This window comes from Crocuta crocuta, unplaced genomic scaffold (genome assembly GCF_008692635.1).
Source record: "Crocuta crocuta isolate KB4526 unplaced genomic scaffold, BGI_CrCroc_1.0 scaffold55, whole genome shotgun sequence".
Lineage (NCBI taxonomy): Eukaryota > Metazoa > Chordata > Mammalia > Carnivora > Hyaenidae > Crocuta > Crocuta crocuta.
Window position 1 is genome coordinate 739688 of NW_027530512.1, and position 6367 is coordinate 746054.

The 6367-nt window shown below is 47.8% G+C and overlaps 1 long non-coding RNA gene across 1 annotated transcript in view; it reads right to left on the bottom strand.

Moving 5' to 3' along the window:
• Positions 1–1837: 1837 nt before the first annotated feature.
• Positions 1838–6367, bottom strand: part of LOC144234010 (uncharacterized) — a 6755-nt gene continuing 2225 nt past the window's right edge. Inside the window, exons 2-3 of the long non-coding RNA XR_013335835.1 lie at positions 3403–3471; positions 1838–2393 (exon numbers count right to left, since the gene is read on the bottom strand). This is a non-coding gene — a long non-coding RNA (uncharacterized LOC144234010). The remainder of the gene's footprint in view (positions 2394–3402; positions 3472–6367) is intronic.

Genomic DNA, 6367 nt, shown 5'->3' on the forward strand with positions numbered 1-6367 from the left:
GGGAGAAGGTGCGCGAGGAAACCAACACGCGCTCCTTCGACCGCATGGTGCGCGAAGCCCAGCTGCACGCCAGTCTGGACCGTAAATGACCGCCGCCCTGGGCTGGCCAGCCTCCCGCGCCCAGCCCCGGGCGGCCTCCCTTGGCCTTTATGACCAGACCGCGGAAGTCCCTCCGTCGGGGCTCGGCACCGTGGCCTTGCCAGGCTTCCGACCGGTGAGGCGAGGAGAGGACAGATAGGAGACCTGCCAGCCCGCCGCCTTTTTAAAACCTGACTTCGTTTGGAAATGACAGAGCACAATCATGGACCACATCCTCCCTGGGTGGCTCCCGCAGCGACCCTTGCCAAGCTTCCCCGTGTGTCTTTGGGATTGGAATAGAAAAAAGAGCTGGGGAGAAAGAGGCTGGGTGGGGTCTGGGGGCAGCCCCCCCCGGGCGTGGCCGCCCCTTCTGCAGCAGGGAGCCCAGGCACCTGTCGCACAGTGGTGTCTGAGGTGACTGCGGTTACCGCAGCGGAGGGGGCATCTCCTTGGCTCGCCTCCATCTTTTTTACTGTGGCAAGTTGCACAAAGCGCGGAGCCCACGCAGAAAAGCACAGCTCTTGCAGCGTCTCAGGCCACACCAAATGACGCCAAAAGCGAGTGACGCCAAAAGCGAGTGATTCCTTGTACGCTTGACTTTTCATCTGCCACTTGCGCAAATTCTGATCTTCGTTCTGGTCGTGTTTTGGTTAATTCCCCTAGGCTTTCTAGTTAGACAATCATCTGCAAATTATGATCAATTTGTGTCTTTTTTCTCTCCTTGTTCTCCCAAGGGACACAAGAAACGTATTGTTGGTTGATTTGGTGACGCTGTTTTGGCTTTAGTGGAAGCCCCCAGCCCCCGGTGGGGGGAGATGTGTTCCCTAGGCAGCAGTGTTCCACCGAATTGATGCTTTCTTGCAGGGTAGTTTCAGGGGAGGCAGCGGCCTGACGCCCACCTCCCAGGGTGGATGTGAGCCCATTCCTCGAAGGACAGCAGCCATGCCTTAAAAAGCAGAGCTACCTTATGTGCCTGCCCAGGCCAATTCTGCCTAAATCTCCTGACCCGGATGCGGCCGCGACGGTGGGCACCGCGAGTCTGGAGCTAGGATTTCCTCTGCGGAGGAGTCCTCCCAGCGGCCCCGACGGTGATCTGCGGCGGCTGGGATTGCTCCTTTGCTGTTGAGAGTTGTGTTTGCTGTTCGTGGCGGTACGTCTCCCTCGTCCTCCGGCACAGAAGAAAAAGAGAATCTCTCCCTCCCCCCTTAAGTTCTGGTTCTCTCTCCCTTGTGACTGACAGTGTTTAACCAGTTTTGCCGTGCCTCACCTTTCCCACTGGCCAGAAGGGGCCATCAATTACCCCTTTTCCTGGTACCTCAAGGTCTTCCGGATCCAAAGCACCGCCTGAGTATTATTTGTTGGACTTCTTTGTGCCTTTCTTGACCTGGAGTAGGGAGGCGGGAGGGCTGCGGTTGGTCTAGTTTGTTTCTGGGAAAATGGATTCCTGGTGTTGGAGGGGGCTGTGTGTCCTGACATGATCATTTATTTAGCTCCTGGGGGAAAATACTTGCGAGTCCAAAAGTATTCCCATTCAGTTGACTTCAGGCAACTTTAACCCTTAGAATGCTTCCTTTCCATGAAGCTGAAATCAGCCCCCCCACCAATATCCACCCGTTGACTCTGCCTTCATCACAGAAAACGTTACTTTTTTCATTAAATCAGGATCAGGCAATAAAACTTACCAAAAACAAAGCACGAAAAACATAAAAAGAGCAAGAATCAGGGTAGAGAACTACTATATTGGACATATTCATGTATATTCTGCTGGGCAGAATTGTCCCTAAAATGTCTGATGTTATGCACACACATATACATACACACACTCCATCTGCACCCCCGCCCCAATTGCCTGCCAGCAGATACAAAATCATTGTGTAGAAGGGAGCAGTACTTGGGTGTTACATTTCAGATGTGTAACCAGGAGGAGAGCTGTGCCAAGGTTTCTTTCTTGAAGGGGTGAATTTTTCCCTCAAATTTTCTTCTTGTTGGTCACCAGTTTATCAGCAGCTAGCTGTAATAATTGACATTGTCTGTGAGTCAGAGGCATTTAACTAAAGGGTTAATCTGATACTTACGGGTTCTTACCTTGTGGCTCCTGATTTCCTAGAGAGCTTTGGAACCGTAATAGAAAGTTCCACCTAAAACTACCTTCTTCTAAAGTATGTCTGTTCACTCGAGAAGGACACAGTCTGGCTTTCTGGATGAGACACTGAAAGGTACACAGGTGATCTTACCTTGCCCTTTGTTCAGTTGATTTTCTGACTTACTGAGTGACTTTGGGTAGATCATCTCTCTGTGCCTTGGTTTTCCCCAACCTGTGGAGAGGGATCATGACTTTGGTCCTCCTCAGCACTGTGAAGATGAACCAGAGTCAAAGAGGTCTCTCAGTTCTGTGACTTTAAACTTTTTTAAAAAATGTTTTATTTATTTCTGAGAGAGAGAGTCAGCATGAGCAGGGGAGGGGCAGAGAGAGAGGGAGACACAGAATCTGAAACAGGCTCCAGGCCCTGAGGTGGCGGTCAGCACAGAGCCCGACGCGGGGCTCAAACCCACGAACCATGAGATCATGACCTGAGCCGAAGTCAGACGCCCAACCGACTGAGCCATCCAGGCGCCCCTCAGTTCTGTGACTTTAGAACTGCAGGTGCAATTTGCCATAGACAGAAAGGATCATGTGACTGAACTCTGCCCAGAGTACAGTGTACTGTCATGACCTAGTGCAGAAAGGAATGGTCTCAAAAAGCACATCACAGCTAACTGGAATTTAAATAAAAACTTTAAGAAAATAAAGAGTCCTCAAGAAAACAAAACAAAACAAAACAAAAGCACATTGCAGATCACAGTGTCACATGTGATGCAAAGGCCCAGGTCTGAATGTCACCAAATTAGAGGTTTGCACTTAGAGGAAAGCACTGTGTAAAGGAGAAAAAAACTTTTGAACTAAAAAAATAAATCCATATAGAGAAATAAAATTAAAGCAAAAACAGAAGCCAAACCTAGTAATAGTAAAGAATGGTTCTTCCAAATTTCAGACCCCTCTGCCTACGGACTATAGATCTAACTCTATATTCTAGGATAAGTGGTCATGTTGCCCTTTGATGGGGAACAATTTCCAGAATCCTTTGTTGGGCCCTTTATTTATATTCTTCTCTTTGACATGATACCAGAGAGAAGTGTTTTTTATTCTGAAATGCAGCAAGGGAACATTGAAAGAGTGTGGGGCAGTGGGGCTGGTGGATGAAGAAAGGCTTACTTCCCTTGATGTAAACATTCTACCAAGTGCCCAGAATTCGCCTCCAAGCACCATGCTGGACGTTTTCTTACCATCCGGAAAATTGCAGCCCTGAAGCCGCCTCAGACCTTCACATTTGCCCTCTCGAGGATCCTCCAGCTCTGAAAAAAAGAGAATGCGAAGCAGAGTCAGGAAGAATGAGAAGGGTTAGAAGAAACTTTTGTTTGATTCATTACCAAGGAAGTAAGCAGGACAAAACTGTTTCAGACGGACTCATCAGTGAAGCTAGCCCAGTGTCCTGCTCAGGCAGGGACCAGTGCCTCCACCCCATCTGGACAGGAAGATGGACATTTTCCCTCAGAAGCACACAGACTGGACCTTCAAGGGAGCAGTAACCAGGATTTGCCAAAGGTGAAGAGTGTATGGAGTAGGGCAGGTATCTGAGAATGCAGTGTATTTTAAGGCTACTCTGTAAAGTCTACTCATCATTCCCTTTCCTTTGAAAAGTCCATTGAAACAGAGGGGTGCCTGACTTTGCATATGGGGCTGTATAGTGTTTACCATCAAACCCCTTATAGCTTACGGTTTAGCACTTCACATATAGTCAGCACATAAATACTAGATAGAGAGAGGGATAGATAGTGGATGGATGGTAGACCAATGATTGGCGATCCAAGAAAATCTACGAAGAAAAGATCTGGTGGGCAGGCCTCCATTCATTTGATGAATTGGTATTGAATGTCTGCTGTGTGCCAGGCACTTCTTTTCATACTGGGAAGACAGTGTCTGTTATTGACCTTGGGAATCATTTTTGCTTCATTGTCCTGAGCAGACATCTATATTTACCCATTGGGCTTACCTTCCTTCCCACCCTGGTATCCACCCACAGGCAGATCTGATGGTCCTCGAAGCACTAACTTCAAGCCTTTTCAGTTTCCTAGTGAGACAACTATCTGCCAACCAATCATCATTCAGTCAGTGTTGTTCTCTTTCCTTTGATTAATCAGGAGCCTTGATTAATCAGGTCAGATTCATAAGGTCATGTACTTAATCAGCTTTCAATTACAGTAAAAAGAGATTATATCTTCAAGGGTGTTATTTGTCATGATGTTAACAAAGGCAGCATAAATAATGACCCTGGAAGAAATGGTTGTTATCCTCAACCTAGAGAATGAGCCTCAGGCCATGCAGAGTCTCAGATCACTAAAACAGGGTACCAGCTTCATCATTCAACCATTGGAACGAAGACAAGAAACTCAACCTTTCAGAATGTTTCCAGTTTCAGTGTTCCAACAAAAAGATTCCTGATCAATGCTAAACTGATGAGAAAGTTTAATGAAGCCAATTTTCTATTTCTTAAGACTTCCAGATGATCAAGGTTCCCCATAGGTTGCTATGTGGACCTTCCTTTTCTCCACTGTAGAATGGCAGCTCCGCTCTACATGTCCCAGGGAAACATTTGGCTGGTGAACATAAGGACACCTGGCATTTCTTGGCAGAACCTGGAAAGCGGCTTTCAGGGACTCAGCGGATAACTGTCAGTTCTAGAAATGTTGTTTAGGTCTTATACGTGATACGTTTGGCTTCCGGTGTCTGATGCAGCACCTGCAGTATTATGACCAATCACATGCTTTAATTACACGACTCTATAGAAGAGCACCTGTTCTGCTCACCTATGTACTCTGATCCACGGAGCTCTGGGGCTCTCTGTACATGCACCTCCTCCCAGCCCCTTACATCCCTTTACATGCCCCTTCATACTGGGCCCTGGTGCTGCTTTGGCTTCCCCTAAGTCAGGGCTGGGACAGAGGGTGGAGTTAGTAGCACAGGCTAGGATATAGAAGGGGAGGGTGGTTTCCTTTTGGGGAACAGTAGTAATCATTGTTTACACTGTTGTTACTTCCTGATTCATCAAATACTCTCGTGTCCCACATGAGCACAAACTTAGTCTGAAGTGATTTTTAAATTAGCTGCCATTTTGAAGTGTTCCTGCCTTTCTTCCTCTCCACTGGCACAGTATGGATGGCGTGTTTTTGTGACAGACATTTGTATACTTCACAGGACTGTCAGAAAGGCAGTAGGTCCATATCTGCCCCTGTGCGTGCGTGCGCGCGCGCGAGCGCACACACACACACACACACACACACACACACACTTACAGATGTGGCTACCATACCTTCAAAGCAAAGAGTTTGGTGAAGAAACAAGTACCTTGACTTTTTTCAACTATTAGCTACTATTCCATGGGCCCCCTCGTCATCTATAAAAGGAGGACAATAGATCCCACATGGTAGGCAGTTGTTAAATGAGTTGATGCTTGGAAAGTAGCACAGTCTCTGGGTAATAGCACTCAATTCATGGATATTGTTATTCTAAACTTGGGAGGGTAAAAAAGGAAGGAATGAGGTAGGTTGCACATCAGCCAGGTGATCCTGGCGGACACCAGGCTTTGATGGTCGCCCTTTGCAGTTGTCTGTATCCCTTGCTGTCTGGCCATCCCCCAAACAATCCAAAGGAAGGGGCTCTGGAATAACTGTTCCCCCAATTATGTGCTGTAGCCTGGGGTTGGGGTGGGAGGGATTACCTTGTTTACTAAATGTTTGGCAATAAAACTGACATCTGATGATAATTCTCAAAATTTTGTTTTAAGGCTTCCTCCATGATGGCTACGATGACAGAATGTTTTAAAATGGGGGAAAAGGATGTTTCTGTCGTGGTGCCAGGTTCTACAGTAGTATCTTTAGCAGAACCACACAGGCGAGGTGTGGGAGGCGCACTGGTACTGCAGGATGTGATGCCTGGCAGAAATTCTGGGGTATGCCTCTGTCACTGCTACAGTCCCATGGGAATGAGAAGCAGGGCCTGGGACAAGCCCAGCCTGGGAAAGTGCTGATGGGCTCATTGTAGGAACAGATGTGGGAGCAGAAGGAGAGAGGTGGGTGTGTATTCGCATTGCATCATCCTCAACAAAGGACTTTCCTAAGAAGGCTCAGAAAACGCTATCCCTCCCGGCCCCACTGGCCCCGCAGAGAGCCGCCTGGAGGATAGCTGCAGTAC